Source organism: Vombatus ursinus, unplaced genomic scaffold (assembly GCF_900497805.2).
Source record: "Vombatus ursinus unplaced genomic scaffold, bare-nosed wombat genome assembly UNPS02014797.1, whole genome shotgun sequence".
NCBI classification, from domain to species: Eukaryota; Metazoa; Chordata; class Mammalia; order Diprotodontia; family Vombatidae; genus Vombatus; species Vombatus ursinus.
This window is the reverse complement of record NW_020954575.1, coordinates 16,767,713-16,780,437: the sequence shown is the minus strand read 5'-3', so window position 1 is coordinate 16,780,437 and position 12,725 is coordinate 16,767,713. Positions and strand designations below refer to the sequence as shown.

The 12,725-nt window shown below is 34.9% G+C and overlaps 1 protein-coding gene across 1 annotated transcript in view; it reads right to left on the bottom strand.

Annotated features, from left to right (window-relative positions):
• Nucleotides 1–12,725, bottom strand: part of LOC114049137 (signal transducer and activator of transcription 5B) — a 63,106-nt gene that overhangs the window by 49,783 nt on the left and 598 nt on the right. The window lies entirely within an intron of this gene.

Genomic DNA, 12,725 nt, shown 5'->3' with positions numbered 1-12,725 from the left:
TCACACAGCTAGTAAGTGTTAAGTGTCTTAGGCTGGATTTGAACTCAGGTCCTTCTGACTCTAAGGCCAGAGCTCTATTCACTGTGCCATCTAGCTGCCCCGAAAATGCATGTCTTGAAAAAAATTTCCCCTCTACAAGCTGGGGCAATCCTGTCAAATTTCAAGCAGTTTAAATTCCAGTGGATGTCTGTGGATATTATCATCAGTTAAGTTATGTCTTTTCTTGTAAGCTTCATCTAGTCATACTTACTCTTCTCCCCCCCCCCCAAAAACTGTCTAAAGGGGTGTTTACAGTAAAGGTTACTCTAAAATAAGTTGAGCTGTTTTAGCATTAGAGGGATGCTTGTCAAGACAGAACCTGTCATCTCCCCGCTACCAACTGCCAAACCAGTTCTCAATGAAAGGCAAGTTAGCCCAACAGACTAGAGAATAACACCACCACTCTCCAGACTACTACACAGCTTCCAGTCAGACCCTTAAAGCCATCCTTCAAGGGAGCAATCCTCGTGGAGATGCAACTTGGTAACTGATGATACAAATGCTGCAGCTATAGCTACTAAGACTCCAAAAAGAAAACTCTAGCCACCAAAGTCCTTGGCACTATTAAATGGTTTAACATCAGAAACAGATAGAGTTTTATCAATAGATATAACACTAAAGAAGATTAATTACAATCTGTCTTGCCTTATGTACCTCTTGGAACCACTAGGCCTTTAACCATCAGCCCTGTAGCTCAAATCTCCAATGTATGTTGTTTCCTCCTATTCAAATGTCCAGTCCTTGAAAACAAGGACTGTTTTTCCGTTTGTAACCCTAGTGCTCAGCACAGTGTTTTACACATAATAAACACTCAATAAATGTTTTTTCATTCACTCCAAATATGAGCAAGGTCATATTAGGAGATAAAGTAGAATTTAGTATTACATACAGAAACTCAGTATTTTCTCCAATATTCCTCTGTCAAAATTATTCAGGGAATTCTTTGTCTTTAAAATAGTTTTAATCCAAAAGTCCATTTTTAAATTGGCTATTTGGAACTCAAATCATTTTCCCACAGAATAATGCTATAAAAGGTGGGAAAGTGCCCAGGTCAGCCCAAAAAATGCTATTTAACACATAATAAACTGAATTGTAATAGTAATTTTTATGTATTGCATTTTGAACTATCTATATTCATCCTTTTTATCAATGACTTAGATGAAGACAAAGACAGTACATGTATCACACAGATGACATAAAGCTATGAGAGATAAATATTTGCAATACAGAATAAACATTAAAAAAGATGTCAAAATAAGTGACAGAAGCAAACAGAATTTAAAAGCTCCAATGGAAAAAAATATTTGGATCACTGATTCAGTTAATTTATTGTGATGTATGCTGCAAGATATAGATCAAAACCTTTTTTTTTCTTTTTTTGCCATATAGCCATACAACTTTTCAAGCAGTTTTTTTTAATTACTGTGATCTCATTCAAAAAATAAGAATAAATAAAAAAACAGCAAAATTTGGGCCAGATTTACACAGATACAACTTAAGAGGAATGAGTGTAAAGTCCAGCACTTGGGGTAAAAACATCAACTGTACATATGTAGAAAACTGGGGAAACATAACTGTGTGTTCAGATCCAGGACGGGGATAATTCTGCTATGCCAGGCCTGCCTTGGTCAGACCATATTTGAAGTATTGTCTCCAGTTCTGGATGTCACACTTTATGAAGGATATTGACAGGCTAGAAAGTGATGAGAGGAAGTCAACCAGGATGCCACAGAAACTGAAACCACATCACATGAGGATTTGTGGAAAGATCTGAAGATATTTAAGTTGCTGGGGGAAAAAATAATTAGGGAAGGGACATTATCAGTATTTTCAAAATATCTGAAAGGCTGTCATGTCAAAGAGAGCTACTAGCTTTAATCTGCCTGACTCCAGAAGTCAGAATTAGGAACAAAGGGTTAAAGTTAAAAAGAAGAAAAGTTCAACTCAATCAATATAAGGAAAAATTTTTAACAATTAGAGCTCTATAAAAGTAAAATGAACTTCCTTTGAACACAGCAAATTTCTCCTCACCAACAGTCTTCTTAAAGATAATTCAACCACTTCAGGTACGCTGAAAAAGATAATTCATACTTCAGATATAGACTGAAACAAATGATTTCTGAAGTCCCTTCCAACTTTAAGATTTTATAATTCTAACAGTATTAAAGAACAGAAACAATCTCATAATGGACACTTAGATGAGAAAATTCATTCCAAATTTCAACTAGGGATACCTATGTATTCCTTCAGCTAGATGGCATAGTAGATACAGCCTGGCCCTAGAGTCAGGTAGCCCTAAATTCAAATCTGGCATCAGACACTAGCTGTGTAATCCTCATCTCCAAATCATCTAACTTCTGTCTACCTCAGTTTCCTCATCTGCAAAATGGAAATTGTAATAGAATTTACCTCCAAGGGTTGTTGTAAGGATAAAATGAGGTATCTGCAATATGCCTTGAAAACCTTAAATGCTATATAAATATATTATTATTAATGTTGTTATTATTATTTGTCCTCCTATCCCAGTGCCACTACCTAATGCCCTTCCTAACCTCCTCTAAGATAGGCCTAGCAACTGGGACAGAGGAAGGAGTGGTGAGTAGAGCAGGGAATGTATCTTGGTTCACAGGAATGGAGCCTCTAGTAGGGTGGATATTCCTCTGTGTGTGTGTGTGTGTGTGTGTGTGTGTGTGTTTTGGGTTCGGTGTTGCTGATGATAAAAAAGTATCCTTCCAGAACACTGGAATTTTCAGGCCACATCAGCATCAACTCCTTCAGACAAAAATGACTTACAGAGAAGTAACAGAACATAATACAAAGGGAGCTGAACTTGGAGTCATGAGGCCTGGATTAAAATCCTAGCTCTGTCACTTATTCCCCCTACGGCTTTGGGCAAGTGGCTTCACTTCTCTAAGCCTCAATTTCCTCATCTATCAAATAATGGGAGTTGGATTCCCAGCTCTGAATGTATGATACAATGAGCAAATTAAAAGATCATGGGAGAAGGGCAGCAGTGAACAGACACAGGGACGGACACACACACACACACACACACACAATGCTTTTAAGTAGGGACTATATTATTTTCCTTTAGAAGAATTTAACAAAAATAACTTACACATATATACAGTAAAACTTTTTAAAACAAGTTCACTATCACAATGAGGTGAAAACAAAAAATAAGTCAAAACAATCTTCATCAAATGAAATTATCAAATTATTTGGAGTAGAAGGAAGGTAAAGAAGAGAAATAAAAACAAGGTCTTCTAAAGAAAGACAAGGGAAAAGGTTTTATTTATTAAGATTATCAGGGGTGCAATTAACTCTCATAGGGTTACCAAAATCAAAAGAAAAAAACAATAACCCATTACAAAACCAATTGTCATGATAAAACACTCACCAAGATTTTCAAATGCCTGCCAGTTGGCAATTTTACTTACAGGCTTCATTTTTATAAATGAAAGCAATGATTTCTCTTTATATAATTGTAGTGGACCCCTTAACAGGTCAAATAGTTTATGAAGCTCATAAAGATATTGTTTAACTTTTAGTCTCTCTGAATCTCTCCTTTAAAGATAAATGCTATAAACAGATCAAATCCTACTACAACAAACTCCGATAACAGGTCAAACAAATGCTTTATTATACTAAATTTTTACTGACTACATGAAGTGAGTGGGAGTTAGAAATCTTCCAAAAACACAGACATTCTAAATGTAATATATGATTGCAAAGAAATCTGATCTGGATAGCCTTGCTCCAAAATAAATTATTTTTTGAGAGATCAATTTGGTCTTATTTTAATTCTTGACCTTTTTAACCTCCAAAGGTAAAAATGTTGAGTACATTTAAATTCCCTTTACATAGAGACCAGTTATTGTGAATTTAATTAAGGAAGAATAGAGGCATACCAAGTACCAATCCTTGGAATTAGCAATGACACATGTATCATACAAAGTTCCTCATACTGGAGGTTTCCTTTAACAGATATTCTCAAATGAATACCATTATAGACATTTGTAGAAATCATTAAGTATGACTAATAGAATTACAAGAAAGAAATCTACATGCTGAGCAGCTATAGTAGGTGTCAGCATAAAGTGAAAAATAGTTCAAATGTAAATGGAAGAAAAAAAGTCCTGAAATAATATAGCTAATGTTTAATGGTCTAAAGGTTAAAATAAACTAGGCCAGAATTTTCCTTTAAAAAATTTAGAAAATGTGCACTATTCTGAACAAAGAAAGGAATACAAGTTAGCATGAATAGAGAGTAAAGCAGTATAATTTTCATTTAGCTTTTACATAAAAGGTGAGGCACTCAATAGTTAGACTAGGAAATAGATCCCTTTTGAGCTTGAAGTTACCTAAAAACTCTAGAACATTTCTAATATAGTTAAATTTTAATATTTCTTTAACAAAGTTTTTGTATAACATAAAATATTTCCAAAACTAAAACTCCCCACCAAGAAGAACAAAAAGTTTTTATTGTCCCCACAATGTTCTTAATTGAAAATCTTATCCAAAAATACATATAATTTTGATTTTTTAATTAAAAGCATACTTATTTGTGTTGAATAAAAGGCTAAATTTATGTTTAATCTTTAATTTGGGGATAGCAATAATTCAACACTTCTAAGTTGCCACATTACATTTCCAGAGCAAAATTTAAACCAAAAACTATAGGCAACTAGTTTTCTTAAACTGAAGGAACCACACCTTCAAAAAGCATGTGTTGCTTGTTTTTTTCTAACAAAAATATCTCCATTTTCTTCTGGTGCTGTAAGATCAAGGAATCCTGCTTTATCAGCAACTTAGCCTATTGAATGCAGTTATGTCGTTCAGGAAGCTAAGAATTTACTATTATGTTATGATACTTTCAACAACTAGGGAAGAAACACAATAAGGCCAATATTTAGACAGTACAAGAAAATTAATACTACCACTTATGTAAATTTGAACTCTAAGCAAAAACATCTTTTACCTTTAAAATATATCTAACTATACACCCAGGACTTCCATATACAGGTGCATAACAGAAACAATAAGTAAAAAATGAGAATACTAGCACATTTCATCCCTGTCCAACAGAACTCATGTTGTCTAACCTTGAAAAGTCTTCAAAAGACAACTGGCTTTATATTTGATTAACTATAATTCTCCCTTGTCTAATAACAGAAATATAAATGTGTTTCAAATATACATTTGACTAAGGATTTCACTTTGGAAGGAGCTATACATTTTTGGTTTGTTAACATACTGTTTTCCCCAGGAATAACAAAAGGATACTCAAAAACACAAAAGATTTAAAAAACAAACAAACAACTGAGACATTGTAATAATCTGAATGAATTTTGTTGCTAGTGCCACAATGACTATGAATGCCTTGTATAACTTGCTCTATAAAGCAGCACTTTAACTCCAGGCTACTATACTTCAATAGATTAAACAGTCACCTGTTACTTTTTATATATGTTCCATTTAATGGCCATTCACATACGTCTGAAATGAGTCTCCCAATTTTAGAAAAAAGAAAAAAGGAAGATATGCCAACTTACTGGCTCTGAAATAAAGAGAGCTCAACAGTAATAATAAATTTTCTAAGTTTTTATCACTAAAGTCTGGGAAAATTTACTAAATGCTTTATACTCACACACACAAAACCAAGGAAATTCTAATTTTGAGATTCTTCACATAGAGTTGTCTCCCCCCCCGACTCTGTCAACATTTAAAGTTAATTTAGAACTGGTCAAAGATGACAGTTTGACACTACTGGAAGCAACAATTGTTTGTTTATATAAACTTATACTTTTTGCACACTGATAATAGCTGAGCTGCTTACTCACTGCACTCCCTAAATAGTAGCAATGATTTTTTAGTTTTCTTAGTTCTAAAACCCAACTGGAGACATAACTGGTATAATATGTATGGCAAGGGAATAAGTGGTAAGGGAAAATGATTCATTTTAAGAAAATTAATCAACCATCAGGCATTTATTAAGCACCTACTACCAGCTGCTGTACTAAGTGCTGGGAATAAAAGACAAATATGAAACAATTCCTCTTGGGGAAAGCTTGTGTTCTAGTCTGGAGAGACTGTGTGTGTATATGTATATACTCTATAATAGATATGTATGGGTGCATGAATGTACATGTACATGTTTATATGTGTATATACATGTATGTATATTTGCACACACTTATACACACACATACACATTGCCTCCCCAGAGTAGTACATAAGTTCAAGAGTTTATGTGTGTACACTTATACCCTATATACGTGTGTATGCCTCCTATAAGTGTATACATATGTGTATGTATATATACAGATGTTTGTGTAGAAATATATATGTATATATATATTTACATACACATTGTCTCCTCAGACTAGAAGTGCAAGAACTAATGTGTGTATTTATATCCCCTATATATGCGTATACATATACATACATGTTTGTATGTAGATATATGCATATATTTTACACTCACACTTATACATGCACACATATCCACTGTCTCTCCAGTCCAGAACATAAGCTCAAGAACTAATGTGTGTGTGTGTATACACATACACAGATGTTTCCCCAGACATAAAAGCATATTAAAAAAGCATTTATAAAATAGATGCAAGGTAAATAACTAGGGGGTAAGGCACTCAGGGAGAAAGGAATCAGAGAGCAAGAAGAGTTTCATGTATGAAACTGGAATGAGCACATTCCAGGGATGGGGAACAATATGTATAAAGGCACAGTAATTGGATATACAGGGTCCTGTCATGAGAAACAGTAAGAAGGTATTGGTGCCACCAGAGTGTACTGAAGGGAAAAGTGGAATACTATAGTAATACATGACTCAAATGCTTATGCAGAGTTCTAAACACACAATAATTACAGATATGTAAAAGCTACCCCCAATGATTTAAATTCAGAGATCACTCCATCTAGAAACCGTAATTAATAGCTTTAATAGAACAAGCACAGAGTCACAAACCCCTTCAAAATAGAGTTAAGAAATGATAACATACTTATTCCAGCTCTCAGTAACTAGTATGTATAGCATATGAACTCCTTCCCGTCTCCAACCAACATACAAGGGCAGAAACTAATCCCTTTGTTTGTAAACAGAGGCCACAGAAACAGTTTTTACTTCTTCACTTATGTGTCTCCTTCAAAGAAAGTCTACCCCGATGCACCAAGGGAAAAGACTCCTTACCAGGGGTGGAAAGCAAGACTAACTGTTTTGTTAATACAACTTCCACTACAAACACATTCATCTGGCTTAATGAAAATTCGAGAAGGGGGAATGGGGAGTGGGAAGAAAAACAGAGATTTCAACCCTCAAAAAATCTTTAATAAAGAAAAAAAATACAAGCCCCTCAAATGTAAAAAACAAACAAACAAACAACACCACCAAAAACCCCCCACAATTCTAAGTCATCATCTTTGAGGGGTTGGACCAAGATGACTTCTAAGGTCCATTGTAGCTCTAGCATTCTATGATTCTAAGTCAGAAAATTCCTTCCTAACACAAGAGTCTATTTTGGACCACAGATAAAGAAATAGGTGCTTTATAGAAAACAAATGACTCTTCTTGCTTTCTCAATGTGTGGAGTAGGGAGTGGAGTAGGGAGATAATTTGGAACTGAAAATAAAAATAAAACTTTTTTTTAAAGAAGAAAACAAATGCCTCCTTAAAAGTTTTCAATTACATGCCTCATATCTGCCCTGAGTCTCCATGTGTCTTTGCATTACAAGCTAAGGTGACTGAGTATATTCCTAACCCAGGATGCGAAACTGTAAGTATTATTTCACAGGAGAATGAATTTACAGGCAGAGACTGTCATTTGCCTCCTTTTGTATTCCCTTTCGATTAGCACAGTGCTTGACACATTTTGTGTTGAATAAATGTTTATTAATTGATTGCTGCTAACATCTTGAAGTGAGGCCTTAAAATTATTGTAGAGTAACTAGCATACCTTCTCAGTTGAACCCATTGTAAGTCAAGCTGTGACCTGATGAGGCAAATAGTTATTTTTAATGCAAATCATGGATGTGACTGTTTGCGGTAACTGTGGCTTGATTTCCCATATGCAAAGAAATCCCCTTAACAGGGGAAATTAAACAGCATCTAAAAACACGTGGGTTTGTCTTGCTATCATCTCAAGGTATAGCCATAATTTATACTTTTAATGACCCAATAGCCATTTAATATATTAGTCATCAAATTAATCCCAACACTAATTGATTGGATCATTAATGTAATTTCCCTTGTCTTCCCCAACTCTTCTCTAACTAATCAGAAAGGAAAGTTGTCATATTTTCTCAGAATTTAACTTCTACTCTCAAACCATACCTAAGTAGTTGAGTATGAGAAAATGAATCAGCACAGGCAGCTCAGAACACTCATACCATAGAGAACTGAATGGTTGTACGTGGAAATCTACTGCATTAAAAATTTTTTAAAATATATACATATGGAAAAGATGGACTATTCAGAGTACCAACAGTAAAGGAAGCAGAATCCAGCAGTAGATTTTATAAGTTAGTTGCCCAGAGGCTAGAAGAACTAGACAAATGTTCTCACAATATTAGTACTTTTCATATAATAGTAATATAGCCATGATTATGAATAAACCACAGGTAGGGAACATACTGTATGCAACAATTTATGACACTCTTCTTTACTGAAAGATTCCGCAAGTACAAAAAAGAAAAGAAAAAAAAAAGCAGGCCTAGAATAAAGGCATAATGTATCAGCTGCCTTTGTACACAGCATTCTTTATGATTATACTGTGGCATAATTCAGGACTACTCTTTTCCATTATGTGACCCTAAAAGAGGTCAGCCTATGAGGGCTTAAATGCACTTAACCTACAGGTATATTTGAAGGTCTATTGCTTCAGGGGCTCATTTGATTTCAGATAATATTGGCAAATAAAAAACAAGAAGAAATCACTTAGCTCCACGTAACAAGGAGACTCTTTCCCAAAGCTCATTCTTGAATATTAACACGAAAGGTAGACCTATTGCATTAGGAGTTCAGCAGCACCAAAGCCAAAAAGAAACCAAAAATTATGGAATGAGGGGATGTCTCAAGACACCCCCATTCCTTTTTCTGGTCATTTTCTTCCAAAACACTAGGCATGGTATTTGTACCACCTTCTACATGAAGCTTTTCATGACCCCTTCAACTGCTCCCCTTCCTCCCTAACTACCTTGTATAGATGTACATGTTACTACCTATAAAACGTATAGTATTTACATTCCCAGTGTCTGGTACATGGTAGGCACTTAATAAATGTTTTCTCGATTGAGTGATTTTCTTGATTGAAAGTCACTGCTCAATCCAAATGACTCCACATTATATAATAATTGTTTCCTTCTCCCTAAATTTCTGATATTCAGGACTCTGATGACATGTTAATTCTGTCTTGGTGTTTTTAAATTTTCAAGGTACTCTCCTGGGACACAATTATCCGCAGTCCCATTTTTTGGTTAAGAAAAATATAAAGGAACTCCCCCAACCAAGGCCACCAAGCAAGCTAGTGATAGGCTTGGGAAAAGATTCAAGAATTTCTAACTTCCCGATCCGGTGCTCAGGCTACTCAGTAAAGCTGTCATGAACTGATACAATGGGTCAAAGACAAACCACATGACATATGATGTTAGTCTATATGTGTCCAAAATAAAAAAACGTGACAGGGCTAACGTGTGGACCTAATTTTGAAAATAAAAACAGGAAGCACTCCCACCCCAATATTACCTTTTAAAAAAAAAAGGAAGCCAAACCTCAAAAGATACCTTCCAAGGAAGTCAAGGGTGTGACTTAAACTAACAAAAACAAGAAAATAACATCATAAACCACCAAAAATGAGGGTCTTCTTCATCCAATAAGAAATCCGTATTTACAAAATACTGCTTATAGTTCGTAAGACACCATAGTTGTATACACAATCATCCCCAAATCGCCTTGCTTATTTCAATGGCTAAAAGTCACTGAATACTTGATAAACTACTTCATAAAGACATCTTCTGTTAGTAAAGACAATGTAACTAAAATAGATTTAATTATTTTGGAGGCAATCAGGGTTAAGTGATTTAAATGTTTTAAGTCAAATTTCTTTTTATTATTGTGCTACTTGCTTTTTTACACAAAGCTGATCAGTGGAAACTACATAGGTAAATTTGACTTTCTCATTCCCAGAAACTAGAATGACACTTTTAAATTTCCAATATTGGAAGGGAAATATACCTCTGATTTTCTAAAATAATTTTAAAATTTTCTTTAAACACTAGTAAAGCTGTGGACTAATACAATTTCATAGCATTCCTTTAAAATTACCTTCATTAAGACAAACCAGTTTCTTTTATTCTATAATGTATATAGTTTATCTTCCAAAGATTTCAATAAACTTAAATTGTCAAATAACTTAAACAGTCTTAAATCTTAAAAATATTTTTCTTAAAAACTATTTTCTCAGTATCATTTATAAGAATGATGGTAGTAACCTAATACCTAATAGAGAAAAGGAAAAATAATCTAGATTTTTATTTTGTTCCACTGGTTGTCAGAATTTGCTAGAAACCTGTGAATAATTTTACAAAATATTGACTCTGGGCAGTCAAGCAAGTAAAATGCATAGTGTGTAAAGCAGAATATGAGTTGAGCTTCCTTTAATTCCATCTACAACTTGTAGTTTAAGGCCCTGAACATGCTATTTATCCTGTTATTTCAACATTTTCAGTCCTAAATGAGGACTATCTATTACCTACAGAAACTATAGTCAACCTGCAAAGATTAAAGAGCCACCAAAAAGATGATTAAGGATTCTGAGGGAAAAAATACTATTCAATAAATATAAGCAATCTGAATTTTAATATTAATAAGGACAAAATCCATAAATGCCAAAATAGCAACAAATGTTCTATTACACCACGCTGAACACAGTTCCTGCACATACAAGTAAAATTAAGAGCACATTCTCACAGATAAAATACATTAGGAGTGAGAAGGTAGGGATGAGATGAGAAGTCAGGGGAAGAAAGGAAGTGCTAACCAAAATATTTATGTTGCAAAAGCCCAAACAATGATAACATGCTTCCCCCACCCATACTACACAGTATGAAATTCCCATTTCAAAGAAGGCAATTTTTAAGAGCTTTCTTCTTGGTATAATCCATATCAATATTCTGTTGGCAGAAAGAATATGAATACTGACAATGCAAAAAACAGTGAGAAGCTGGGATAGTTTGTAAAGTTGGCTTAGTAGTGGGGGTTTTTTGTGCAAAGTTTAGCACTAAGTTATGCAATCTCCAAACTGCTGATGATAGAAATCAACCCTTTTTTGGTGTTTTGCTTTAAAAAACAGTTTCTCCTTCCTTTCCTCATATTCTAATATTTACCAAGTATCTAAAGAAATCCCATCTTACAAAAGCTAATGCAAGCAGAATGTAGAAATTTAAACAGATTTATTTAGATTACTAAATCACATCACCTAACCAAAGGTGTTTTTTAATATCATTACCTTTTTCCTCCTTAAAACCAACTGCTACTTCTTCCATCTCACAGTTTGCTTTATGATTTTCAACAACAGCAACAACAAAAACTTCTTCCATAAGATGGAACAATGATTTTGTTTAATAATTTTCTAGTTATTAGAAAAAGCCTGCAGTCTTAATATAAATTATACCAACCGGGCTTCCACAGACTGAAATTATTACAAGCAATCTGGCATCCATGTAATGTTGTAAAATGAAATTAGAAAAACACCTAAGGCTGGCATTGGCTTCTTATCTGTGTCAATAAATGTTAAATAGTGATACATTTGTGGGCATAGCAAATCAGCAAGTAAATACAGAGGCTCTACTATCTAAACTAAATGGCAAAAAACATTATGTGGGATAATCAGACAGCTGAATGCTTACTGTGTTCCAGATGACTATCCAACAGTTTTGGATTTGACTAGATTATGAATACCATTCAGAAACAGCTAATGAATGGGACAGGCCTAATATAATATTTGGAGACATAAAGAAACAGTCACATTGACAATTTCAAAGGATATTCTTTCAAACCATTCCACAGATAGCTGGAGGCGTTTTAAGGTGGACAGAGATCTATCATTTATTATTTTGAAAATCCACTTATCCTGGGACGAAGAATGTCAAAAGCACATGGGGGGGAGGGGCGGAACACGAAAAGGTCTGACAATGGCTGATAGGGAATTGGAACCATTTCAGTGCCCCAAACATCGTAAGGGCTTAATAAATGGTTACTGATTGATTGGCCGATATCATTAATGCTATGTTCCTCCAGACTCTTTTCTCCGCCCCCACCTTCCCAATTATTTCCTTTCCTCCGACGGCCAGCCAGCTACCAAGAGAATGGACATGCCCCCTTAGAAGTTCTCTGCTTTTCGAATCAGCCTAACCATCTTGCCAGATTCACTCTACGTCAGCTTAGCTTTTGTCACATAACGTCTCCTTTCCAGTGACTCCATATCTGCACAGACCCCCCCCGCCCCAAATACCCGCAGCAGGAGCACTTTAGTCCTAGCGTGGGGTGGGAGGTAGGGGGGGAGAAAGAAAGAAAGGAAGAAAAGAATACACCACAACCTACAGCAAGACATCCAAGCCCAGGCCTGGCAGGTTCTGACGTGGGATCTAGACCCCCTCCCCTCCAAAGTGTT